General features: G+C 41.2%; 1 protein-coding gene across 4 annotated transcripts in view; it reads left to right on the top strand.

Annotated features, from left to right (window-relative positions):
- kcnip3b (Kv channel interacting protein 3b, calsenilin) overlaps positions 1-13,028 on the top strand; it is a 52,410-nt gene that overhangs the window by 24,756 nt on the left and 14,626 nt on the right. Inside the window, exon 1 of one of the 4 annotated variants that reach the window (XM_051685382.1) lies at positions 107-263. The exons of the other annotated variants lie outside the window; for them this stretch is intronic. The gene's annotated coding sequence lies outside the window, so the exon portion shown is untranslated. Of the gene's footprint in view, positions 1-106; positions 264-13,028 lie in introns of those variants that run through there. 4 annotated transcript variants of the gene reach the window in all.

The raw sequence follows: 13,028 nt of genomic DNA, 5'->3' as shown, positions 1-13,028 counted from the left end.
GCCCTCTTGACTTCATCGTTTGCTTGCTTTTGTCACTTCCATTTTTCTTCTCGTGCACAGGGTAGGGTTGCACCAGCTGTGTGTAAGGTCTCACATAAATTGGGAAGTGAAGTTCACACTAAGGGCTTAGTACTAATGACTAGTTAGTTTGTAACTAAGTCAGTGCTTAATTTGGTTGCACCGCCTGTTCTTAAGGCAAGACTTAACTGGCACCCTGAAAACTGCACCGTTAGAATGGTTTCATGCTGAAGAGCCACTTAAAAGTAAGTTTTTTCTCTCTTTCATAAATGTAAACAAGTGTAAATGTCAACATCATACTGTATGTCAAAAGGAATGAAGCCTGTCACGCAAAACATAACCTCACTGATGTCATAAAATATCAGTCTGCTTTTTTATTCCAACCGTTACTCCTGGTCGGAGGCTTCCGTAAATATTTAGTTTATTCAGAGGGTTACGTCCTACCTAAGTTTAATGGTGCAACTCTCAAACATTTAGTAGTGTGTAAATTGTGGCTTAGTGCCCAATTACACCACAACTAGGCTAAGTTGTACATATAGCTGGTGCAACCAGCCCCTGGTTTGCAAAGCTGAACAGCCAATCAGACTGATCTGTCTCACCGACGGGCTCCGCCACGATTCAACATGCTCAATCGGCTGAAAAGCCGCCAACAGGGGTCCGACTTGTGCCAATGGTGCGGAACACAGCACAAAAACTAGGCCGACAGATGCTCAATGATGGCCCGACATTGGCCGATGGCCGACCGTCGGCTTGGTGTGTCACAGCCTTTAGGCAGATGGTCATAATGATTTGTCTCATCAGTGTATTTTATTAGAGCATGTGTTCCCTGTGAATCAAACCCACAACCTTGGTAACAGTCAAGAAAACTTATTACAAACACTAAACTTTTTGCAAAAGATTTATTACAAAGTAATATATAATGCATACTTGCCATAATATAATGAGGATATTGTTAGCTAATATATAGGAAGAAAACTATGTGTGTTTGAAGAATGGACAAAGAAGAAACCATTGCTCAGGAGAGAGACAGAAAGAGAGAGATGCCTGAGGTGGCCAAATCTAGAATTGTTTAGAGCAAGAAACCAGGACAGAATCCCAAGCAGCCAAAGGCCAGTTGAACTCTCCTGACTTCATTTGTTCCCACTGTACTTTGTACTGTGAGCCCAACAGATGGCAGTGTGCCTTTAAAGATATGGGAAATGGGTACACACTTTTTGAATACAATTACAGCTTGGGGTGTAAGTGTACTGAAATGCCACACAAACCACAACTGATATAACATTTAACAACTAGTGAAAAGTCAACTTCATATGTTCAGTTTCAAAATTAAAAACACAAGAAAATATATGCAGGTTAATTATTGCACACGTTTGCTCGCAGAATAAATTAATCACGGCTGACTGTGAATAGCAAATTTCTGTGATGGCATCTGTAACCAAAAACTATGGATTTTACATGATGCTGCATCCACACCTCTTAAGCGTCATTATAATTCCAAGATGCTGCCAGCACAACATAAAACATTACCGAGTGTGTGCACTTTTAACAACCTTGTATCTTCTTCTTTGATGCAAGTTTTTGATTAGACTTCCAGATTAGACTTTAAGTTTATATACAAAACTGGATTAAAAATGCAAAATACCTGTTTATATTTCCGAGGTGGTAACTGGAAAACACTCACTGAATTAACCATACAACATAATGAGGTCTTGTGACAACAATGTACTGTAACATACTAGTTTTTGAAACATTTATCGTTGCATAATTGTTGAGTTTTGGAATGGCATACTACCATACTACTCTTACTGTTTCTACCATAGCTATATGCGGCAGAAATGGAAAAAAGTAAGAGCAGTATGGTAGCGTGCCATTCCGAACTCAGCTGTTCTATTTCACATTACTAATATTTAAAAAAATAGATAGTGCAGACTGTGTAATAAGTACTCTATTACTAAACTATCCTGAACTAAAATGTTGAAGTTAGATATGTTTATTAATTAAATTAATTAAAACTCCCACATTGAACAATCCATGTAATTTATTTTTCTCAAAGATTTATATAATTTTGAGTATTCTGTTTATCCCTCAACAGAGAAGCATGTGTAGGTGAAAGATTTCATGATATGGTGACACTTCTTATTGAATGTGGGATATATGGTTTATTAATGTAGTATTAAAACAGCAGAAAAATGATGTAGAGTATTATCGGTTAAAGAGATAGTTCACCTTAAAATTCTGTCATCATTTACTCACCTTCGTGTTATTCCAAACCTGTATGTCTTTCTTCTGTGGAACACGAAAGGAGATGTTTAGTGGAATGACAGCCTCAGTCACCATTCATTTTCATTGCATCTTTTTTTCCAAACACTGAAAATGAATGATGACTGAGACTGTCAATCCCTAACAGTCTGCTTAACATCTCGTTTTTTCGTCCTCAGAAGAAAAAAAAGTCACACCAGTTAGGATCAACATGAGGGTGAATAAATGATGACAGAATAAAATTTTTTGGGTGAACTTTCCCTTTAATTGTAAAATTCATGAAGAAATATCAAAGTTGATGAGATCTTTCAAGTTTAAAAAAAAAAGACTGCCATTTACTTCAAATATTCTTTAGAGAATGTTATGCTATGCCAATCTGTACAATTATGTTCATGATTCACACTTTTACATATAACCTACTGAACCTGAGACTGACTGTGCCGGCCCGGGTACATTAGTTTGTTATAATTACAGTTACAAAATATCTCCCAAATTTCCCCTTAAAGAAAGTAAAACAACTTAGACACATCTATAAATATACCCCATGGCTGATGTACTGTATCTTACTTATAGACTATAATGCTGTTTCAGCAACAAGGCCATTAAATTAAGAGCTACGCTGAGTTTTAATCACTTATATAGAGGCAGTCCTATGGAGATGGAATTGTTTCATATTAACATACAAATGGAAAGAGATTCACAAATAGAAATAGACATTTTTCCCTTTTTCCCTTTTCCCCTGCGTACTACCCATCAACTTTGAGCAATTGACTCACCTGCTCCAAAACACAGTGGTTCCAGCTCCAATAGAGGACACCTTTTAAAATGTGTAATATGATATTCTTTATTTTTCTATTATGTCAGATTTCTTTTAAGTTACAATGTCATGTCTTGAAATTTAAATAAACTGTAACATTGTCTTTGGGTTGATTTACTTAAAAATGAATATTCTGTCATTTACAGAATTTTCTTCTGTGGAATATGAGAATACATTGTAAAATGTAGATGCTGCTAATGAGGCTGAAATGAAAGTGAGGCTGTCAGTCCCTATCATTATTCCTGACATCTCCTTTTCAGTTCCTCCCACAGAAGAAAGTCAGTTGTTTGGGTTTGAAACAACATGAATATGAGTATAAACGATGACTCATCTCATTTGACAAAATATTTTTTGTCATTGAGTTCTTTCAAGGCATTTTGAGGTAAATAGGTTTTAAAGAGTGTCTGTTTTTAACACTTTAAAGCAAGACTGTTGGCTAAAAGGTATGATTTTTTGGTTATGTATTCAGATAGAAGACAAAGACAGGCCTAACACAGTCGTAAAACCTAACTCAGGCCCCCACATACCAAGTCATACATTTTAATGATAAAAATCGCGCCAAAATCAAACAAAGGGAGTCCAAAACAGACTACAAATCCCATGAAGCCTTGCTCACTAAAGGATCGAACTCTCAACTCCTATTGGATGAGGCACATGACAGAACGCACCTCAACCATGACATCATCAGGAGTAGAAATACCTCTGAAATGCTTCCGGAATTTGCTTCCAGCAACTTTGCACGCCGTGTGTAGACGCAGCTCATCGCTGCTCTCAGGTGCAGCCTCATGGCACAAGGAAGTAATGTCCAACTTGAAACTGTGGCCATACAATCGCCATCTCGCTGGACGAGTTGAGATTACTCTGTGTTCCACCAAACACTCTAACGGATCCAAAGGAGACTGCCGAGCAATCCGCATCTTCATCCGTTTGCCTGCAGAAGTGAAGAGATAAAAGATTTCACTTCCATCTTCAATCAAGTTGACGTCGCTAATTTCTCCGCCAGCCCGCCGAGAATCAGCAGCCGTACCGCCCGCCAACAGAGCGAGGAAACGGCCTCCCGTCATCACCCGTCATCAGTTAAAGGACAGATGAACACACATTCTGCATCCTCATGCGATTCAAGTAAGAGGTTTACGTCTGGTTAGAGATAGAATATTATAGTGTGTTATTCTTGTGTACCAAAGTTATTGCTTGTACAGTTTACGGACCACCATGTCCGCTCATTATTAATACTCAGGGTATTAATTATCACGAATTTGATTTGCTGTATTGTGGTCCAACCACATTGGACTGTTGTGCATTTCCACCATCGCGGGTGAGACCGGCAAACTGAGTTTATCCATTAAAGAATCAAAGACCGCGGGACGTTTTACGTCCACTGCATCTCTGAGTGATAAACTAACAGCTGCTTCCTCTCCCACGATCGCGAAATCGGCTTTGGGGCTGTCACTTTATTCTCTCTCTCTCTCTCTCGTACTAACCACACACACACACACACACACGCACGCGCGATCCCTCACAAACATTCTCGGACACATTTTTGGCTAGTAGATATCTTCGTGATAAAGCTTTGTCCCTAAGCTATCGTACAAGTGGATACACGCGGTAACTGGTAGACGCCATTGACTGGTTTCTCTCCGCCCACATTCGCGGCCATATTCTCTGGCCGGAAGTACACACATCTAATCATATCACTGTTTAGTTTGTAGTTGTAAGTCGGAAGTTTATTGACTGCATTGTATTAATTATTAATTGATATTACTGCATAAATAAACTTTGTTATATTACAAAGAGAAGTGTTTTGGTTTGTTTTGAATTTGAATGATCAATAAGCTAGTGTTAATTTTAATTAATGTTTCATCGATGTTAACAGTTAACGATTATCTTTGATAATTGTTGATTTAAAGGATTAGAAAAGCTAACATTGATTCTCATCAATGTTCTATTGATTTTAATAATTAATAATTGTCTTTAATAATTGCTAATAACCAAACCCGCTCCTGAATGTAGCACACTACATTTACTGGAGCCCCATATGAGGTTTTAATGAGTTAGATTCAATTAATTAATTTAAATATTAATTAATAACTAAAGAAATAATTATTAATTATTTCTGATAGTAACACTGATCTAAACAACCAGTAAAGCCCTACAGTTACAAATTACAGGTTGTCATGCATGTAACTACAAAAGACATTACATTTGAGTAGTAGTACATTGTATTTACACACACAAACACTGGAATTGAACATTACAACTGGAGTGCTTGCATTTTGCTCGAGTTTGTTATACATGAACATCCTCATTGCCACGTCATGGTGTTGTATCAGTTGTCTGGGATGGATACTCCAAGTCAGGGTAAGAGCATTCTGCACAAATTATTGGAAAAAATAACAGTTACACATCATAAACAAGTCCATTACTGTATAGAAAAGAACATGTTACAAGATCGGGCCAAGGAGCTTTGTGATGTCTTACCACCAGTAGCATAAAAGTCCCACAACTGTTACCATCTTTTTGTGATGTGGAGAAGAGAGCACAAGTTCTAAATTATCAACTCTTTTATTATTATTATTATATTGTCCTCCTGTATCTCACAGCCCATATACTTCCTGAGTAAATATGTGAAATATGCATCGTTTTACAGGATTAACATAATTATTTCTTGTGAGTAACATTGGACTGGTCTGTCATAACACTAAGTTCTAAAAATATAAATCCTTTGAAATATTACATCAATGATATATATACATGCACATAAATATACATATATATATATATATATATATATATATATATATATATATATATATATATATATATATACATTAACATAATGTGAATCCAAATTAATGCCATAGCAGATATTGTACACTGTGTAATATAGGGTATTAATTTATGGTTTGTGCTCCTAAGATCATCTAATATGATTCATGTTTTATAAAGACACTATCTGTACTACTGATCTTTTGTAGTGTCTAGTAGTGTATCTGTTTGGATATGTCATGTAATATTAAGAGTATAGGTTTTGACGACACATTTCAGTCAAGAAACTTGGTTAAAATTAAAATAGCAGACTCATACAGTCAGCCAGGTTAGCTATAAAGCTAATGATCAGGACACTCTACAAATGGGCAATTTTCAGCTGTCGACATTTAACAAGACACTACACATGTTTATAACCAAGAGAAAATCAAACAAACATTAAGTCACAGTATTCCTCTGATGACGTCAGTTTCTTTAAAAGTTTGCAGCCTAGGAGCTTATCTGTATGTGCTTGATTCCATGCTCATGAGAGCGCTGTGACTCTGGTCCCGCCCTGATAGTAAATTGAAGCGTGACTGGTTGAAGAGTGAACGTGCTACGATTTGTCCGAGCAATCTGGCCATTATCTGATTGGCTTGAGTAGAAGATGGGTGGAGTCCAACTATTTGTAGATTTGTGTGCACGTCTTGATGCTAGATTTGTTTCAAAATCAACAAATGTGTGTAGCGATCCGCAAATGCACAGGAAGCTATCCACAAATAAATGCGCGCGATTCACAAAGGAATGCTGGACATAGTTGTGTTTGTGAGTTAAAAAATACATTTGTAAATATATTTTTTATTTGCAAATCTCATTTTATTTTATTCGTGAATTCACTTTATTTTTTAAAACTTTCCATTTTTGAAAACTTTCCATTTGTATGTTAATATGAAACAATTCCATCTCCATACAGTCCCATCCCTGAGATAATATTAACTCTCATGCAAACTAAAAAGACTCTGCAATGCATTGTCTATGAAAAACCAAATAGTTTGGCACAGCAGTGTCCTAAACGCAAACAATATATGCATGATTGCATTTTACTATCTCAATGGATTAGCACTGGATTTGTATTTCTGCTGTGTAGTTGCTAATTTCATGTATTTTGCTTCTGTCATATGTCACTTAGCTTGGACAGATGTCAAAGAATTCTTGTCTGTGCACATCAGTAATCTTAACTTGCATGCAGATGGAAATAGTTGGTTTTGCAAGTTGTCAGTGCTGGTGTCTTGTCTTCCAGGCTGTATTGATTTCACCCTGATGCCTATGCCATTAGCTAATAAGTGCAATGTCATCAGCAATCAGCTTTCCTTTTCTCCATCACACATTTATGCACTCAGGTCCATAAAATGATGGGTAAAGTTTTTTCATGTTATCAATCTTTAATATCTGTGGGCCTGTTCTCATATGATTTTGAACACATTTAAAATTTGTTTAAAAGTATAGTTTAAAAAGGTCCATATGATAAGCTGCTAAATAACAATCAGTCAGGCTTTAAAAGCAGATCTTCAACTGAAACTGTCTTGAATTAATCCAAACTGATCTCATGAAAATTACATGACTGTGATGACATTTTTGCAAAATTATATTACTTGGTTCAAGTATCATGGCCGTTCTAAATATTAGTAAAGTTTTTTAAACAAAAAACGGTTATATATTTGTAAAACATGATCATTTTCCACCCTCATTCTAACCCACTGTCAGAAACACTCTGTTTTGGTGCTGCTGTTGGTGTTGTGGTGGTCAGATGCAAATGTCGACCACAGTGTGACATCACAATGTGGAGGAAGTGGAGAAAGAGTCATTTTGGCAGCTTGGTTTCAATAAATGCTCTTTTTGCAGTGAACAGGAAGTTTTTAGTTCTGAAACTCACAGAATGTTTTTTAGAGAACAATAACATCTTATTTGTCAAAAGAACCTTTAAAGGTGCAGTATGTAAGATTCAGAAACCCTTGTTATTAATGACACATGTGGCCATTAAGTGAACTGCAGCCATCTACCTATTGCTTGTGATCACGCGCACACACTCCATAGGGACGCGAGCATCAACCAAAACAATGACGTAACGTACAAAGAGGCTGAACATGATTCACCAGCATCATGATAACAGATGAGGCAGCATAATTCAAATTACACAGTTATGATTGTTTTACTACAAACTTTGAGACTGCATATTATATTTGACTCTCCAGTGCTGGAACAGGGCTAAAACAAAGTGTGGATATAGGTCTGACTATGCGAGACTGTATTTTGAAGTAATCACTTTTCTTTGCATGATACATTGACTGCATTTATACGATAGCTTATGTTGGCATTAGCTAGCTAGCCAGCTTTATCAATAGCTGTTAGCTAAATTTGGTGGATAATGACAGTAGCTGTTTATAAAATAGACTGTACATTATAAATATGTTGACAATTCAGTATTGATGTGATTCCATCACAACTGTCATTTTGATATATCGATGCACTATTGTTTTGTAATAATAGAATGTATATATTTTCTGTATAACCAAATTACGTTACACTAATGAATGGAGCTTTTTGCATTATCTTGAACATTGTCTAGCATTCATTTAATGTGTTATTGTAGTTTACCTTGCTGAATAATTACAGATTAATATTGACATTAACCTGACTTTTAGTATAAAGAGAAGATCGTTGAAATTATTTGAAAGTTATGAAGCAAGGTAGCTTGCAATTCATCAGCGTTAGCAATTCATCAGCATTAGGCAAGATCAAGTTAGTTAAAATTACACAGATCACTATATTTCACATGCTTTGCAGTTATGTAAGCTTACCTGTCCAATAAGAAGAATGGCAATTCAGGGTCGGTTTTGATCCCCAAAACCGAACAAAGGTCCCTCCAGGAATCAAATACCCTGCCGATGTTCACTCTATTTTTTGTTCGACCACGATCACGTTCCCGCTTAGCCAGACGGGATTCAGTATATAAATGTTTTTTTTTTGTTGTTTTTTTTTTTCAATCTCTAAGATAATGTTACCTAGTGTTGTAGTTTGTTGTCACTGTTGAATAAGCGGAAGAGACGCTACTGTCTGAGGCAAGGCTCTCAGGAGCGCGCATAAACATCACATCCTTTGGATTTTCCCAGCAAAGCGACACGCTCCCTTCGCATAAAAATCAGCCTACAGGCTTTAAAGGGCAACCTAGGAAGTCCGGGAAGGGCTCATTTTTTAAGCTGCGTCACAAGCCATTCACACATTGGCAAAAAAAAGGTGAATATTACATGAAAAATGTTACATATTGCACCTTTAAGGTTAAATCAACAAAACCTACCTACCTCCCTATACCCTAAACTTTAAACCTAAACGATAGTGTCTGTGGAGCGGGACATGGCCATGTGTCTGTCACTGGGGAGAGAGGAAGCAGTAAGGGCCATCACCTGGTGATTACTGATACGTAACACCTGTGTCTCATTACATTGACGACGGAGATGGGCTTGAAAAGGCCACCAGGAATGCCAGAGAGGCAGAGAGAGTCCAAGACACACACACCCCAAAACTGGAAAACTATTTATGACTGTCTATGTGATACTGTTTATTGTTAGTGTGAAGCTGTGTGTGTAAAACCATAGAGACTTGAGAAACATTGTTGTGAAGCTGAAAAGCCAAAGACTTTGTTTGTGAAACTGAAAAGCCATTAAAGGTTGACTTACCTGAACTGCCACCCCACTTCCCGCTCCCTTCCTTATTGTTGAAGCCTTTACACTGGTGCCGAAACCTGGGAAAAGGAAGAAGACTGATCGCCATGGACACCTCACCACTGGACAAAGTCATCCGTGCCTTGGCTAGCATCCAGGGACTCACCACCAAGCTCTCATCACGCAAGAACATCACTTCCAGGAGCTCCTCCAAGCGCAGGCCGAGGATTGGTAGGCCTTACGGAGCTGGCTAGCTCCAGGCGGATCCTCTACCGTGAACCCGGAGGCAGAGATGAGGCCGCACCTCCTACTCACCAAGATGGGGCCCCAGGATGAGCCGGAGGCATTTGTGAGTCTTTTTGAACAGTTAGCCTCTGGCTGGGTGCGAACCCAATGGGCCCTCTACCTGCTACCGCTGCTTTCCGGGGAGGCCCAGCTCGCAGCCCTGCAACTACCAGCTGAGGACCGCCTGGATTACACCAAGCTGAAGACTGCTGTCCTGCAACGGGTTGGCCGCACCCCCGAACAACATCGCCAGCGGTTCCGCTCCCTCACCCTGAGCGACGCCGGCCACCCGTTCGCATTCACCCAGCAGCTCCATGATGCCGGCCGAAGATGGGTGCTGGAGGCCCTGGTGCGGAAGATGTCATCGAGCTGATGGTGCTGGAGCAGCTGACAGTTTGCCTGCCCCTAGGAACAGCAGAATGGGTCCAGTGCCATCGCCCCACGTCAGTGGATGATGCCGCCCATCTGGCTGAAGCCCACATGGTGGCCCAACCGGAAGCCAGCGAGCCGCAGTCCAGTTCTCTCTCTCTCTCTCTCTCTCTCTCTCACTCTCCCTCTTGCTTCTCCTCCTCCTCTTGCCCCTCCCTCTCTCTCTATACCTGCCCGGAAACGGGGAACGGTGCCACCCAAACCAGCGCCCCGCCTTCACGGGCTGCACTGTGCACCGGCCCCCTCCCCTACACCTCTCCGTCGTCCATCCCAGGTGGATGCCTCCGCCACCACGGGTGCAGCCAGGAAGCCTGGGCCGGTCTGTCGGAGTTGCTGGGCATCCAGTAATGGAGGTGGAGATGTGGATTCGGGTCCCCGACACACCACTGTCTGCCCCTGGTCAAGCAGGGACATACAGAATACCAGTAAAAATTAAGGGCCGTACATACCAAGCCCTGGTGGATTCGGGCTGTAATCAAACCTCAATCCACTACGGCTTGGTTCATAACAGGGCTTTGGGTACAAAACACAAGGTGATGGTGAAGTGTGTGCATGGGAATGTTCACAAATATCCAGTAGTGCCTACCGTTTTTCAATATCGGGAAGTAAAGCATAGAGTAGAGGCCGCGGTTAATTCCCGCCTCACCCATCCACTAATTCTGGGAACCAATTGGCCAGGGTTTAAAAGATTATTAAAAGCATTGTGCGTGGATGGGTCCTGCAAACCAAGATCTCGGTGTGTGATGTGTGACGCGATGACTGGGGAGGCGGAGCCAGGGACATCCACGTCTGCTCAGCATCAGAGTGACGTGGGGGGGAATCCTCTGGCATTCCTGCCCTTAGGGAGTTCATGGAGGGGGATTTCCCTCTAGTGCAGTCGCGTGATGAAACCCTTAGGCACTCCTTTGACCAAGTGAAAGTAATCGATGGCTAGCAGCTCCAGCCTGACGCCGCCCTCACATATCCATATTTTTCAATTATTAGGGACCAGCTGTATCGAGTGATGTAGGACACTCAAACCCACAAAAATACAACCCAGTTATTAGTCCTGAGGAGCCATCAGGAAACACTTTTCCAGGCAGCTCACCATAATCCTATGGTGGGTCACTTAGAACAAGAGAGGACACTACACCGGTTAATGGCCCTCTTTTATTTTGCCAGGCATTCACGGGGATGTGCGCAGATGGTGTGTGGGAATGTCAGTTGGTGAATCCACCGGCCACCCCAAGAGCACCATTGCGCCCATTACCATTGATCGAGGCCCCTTCGAAAGAATTGGTATGGACCTCATCGGGCCATTAGAATGGTCAGCATGCGGATATTGGTTGTATTAGTCCTGGTGGATTATGCAGCACGATATCCGGAAGCAGTGCCTCTTCGCAACACCAAATTACAATTCAAATTACTCGCCATTACTCGCCAAGAGGCAAGGACCCTTTGAGGATACACGGTGAGTCAGTGATCTCGATTATAAGGTTAAACGAATGGATAGAGGCGTAGCCTGTTAAATTTACCACATCAACCGTGTCCATGGTGACGGTATTTCCAGAGAGGGCGGAGCTCGGTCCAGAGGTGAAGTTCAAAGCTGATCCATTCACCCCGGTGCCTTGTGGAGACCACCTCTCACCATCCCAGCTCACGGAGGTGGCCAAATTGCAAAACAAATTTACGGACGTGTTCTCTCCTCTTCCCGGTCGTCCTAACCTCATACAACACCATTTCGAGACCCCACCGAGAGTGGTAGTGACTAGTCGGCCGTACCGCTTGCCCAAACATAAGAAAAAAGTGATTCGGGACGAATTAGAGGCAATGCTTGAGATGGGAATAATAGAAGAATCGCACAGCGATTTGGCCAGCCCGGTTGTTCTTGTACCCAAGAGTGACGGGTCAGTCCGGTTCTGTGTAGATTACCGGAAAGACAATGCGATGTCTAAATTTGACGCATACCCAATGCCCTGAATTGACGAACTGCTTGATCGGTTGGGTGCAGCTCAATTTTATTTGACACTGGATTTAACAAAGGGATATTGGCAGATCCCCTTAACTCCATTATACCGAGAGAAAACTGACTTTTCCACACCGTTTGGATTACACCAATTCATCACTCTTCCATTTGGTTTGTTCGGGGCTCCCGCCACGTTCCAGCGCCTGATGGATAAGATCCTCCGGCCACATGCTACATATGCCGCTGCCTACTTGGACGATATTATTATATACAGTAACGACAAGCAGAGGCATATGCAGCATCTGAGAGCCATTATGAGGTCACTGAGATGGACGGGACTCACGGCAAACCCGAAAAAGTGCGCAATTGGACGGGTGGAAGTACAGTATCTGGGCTTCCACTTGAGTCATGGGCAGGTACGGCCCCAAATTGACTACGGCGATAGCGGCCTGCCCAAGTCCAAAAAGGAGGTGAGACAGTTCATGGGGTTGGCTGGCGATTACAGAAGGTTTGTGCCTAATTTTTCTGATGTCACCAGCCCCTTGACTGACCTCACTAAAAAGGGGACGCCAGATCCGGTCCAGTGGACGTAGGCATGCCAGCGGGCTTTTACGAGGGTGAAATCTGCACTCTATGGTGGGAAGCTTCTACATGCTCCTAACTTATCTCTCCCTTTCATTTTACAGACAGATGCATCAGAGAGGGTGTTGGGGGCCGTACTCTCACAGGAGGTGGAGGGGGTGGAACACCCTGTGCTGTACATTAGTCGTAAGCTCTCTTTGAGGGAGACCAAGTACAGCACAATTGAAAA

Source organism: Myxocyprinus asiaticus, chromosome 43, assembly GCF_019703515.2.
Source record: "Myxocyprinus asiaticus isolate MX2 ecotype Aquarium Trade chromosome 43, UBuf_Myxa_2, whole genome shotgun sequence".
Classification (NCBI taxonomy): domain Eukaryota; kingdom Metazoa; phylum Chordata; class Actinopteri; order Cypriniformes; family Catostomidae; genus Myxocyprinus; species Myxocyprinus asiaticus.
The sequence above is the reverse complement of the archived record's forward strand: the minus strand, read 5'-3'. Positions and strand labels throughout refer to the sequence as shown.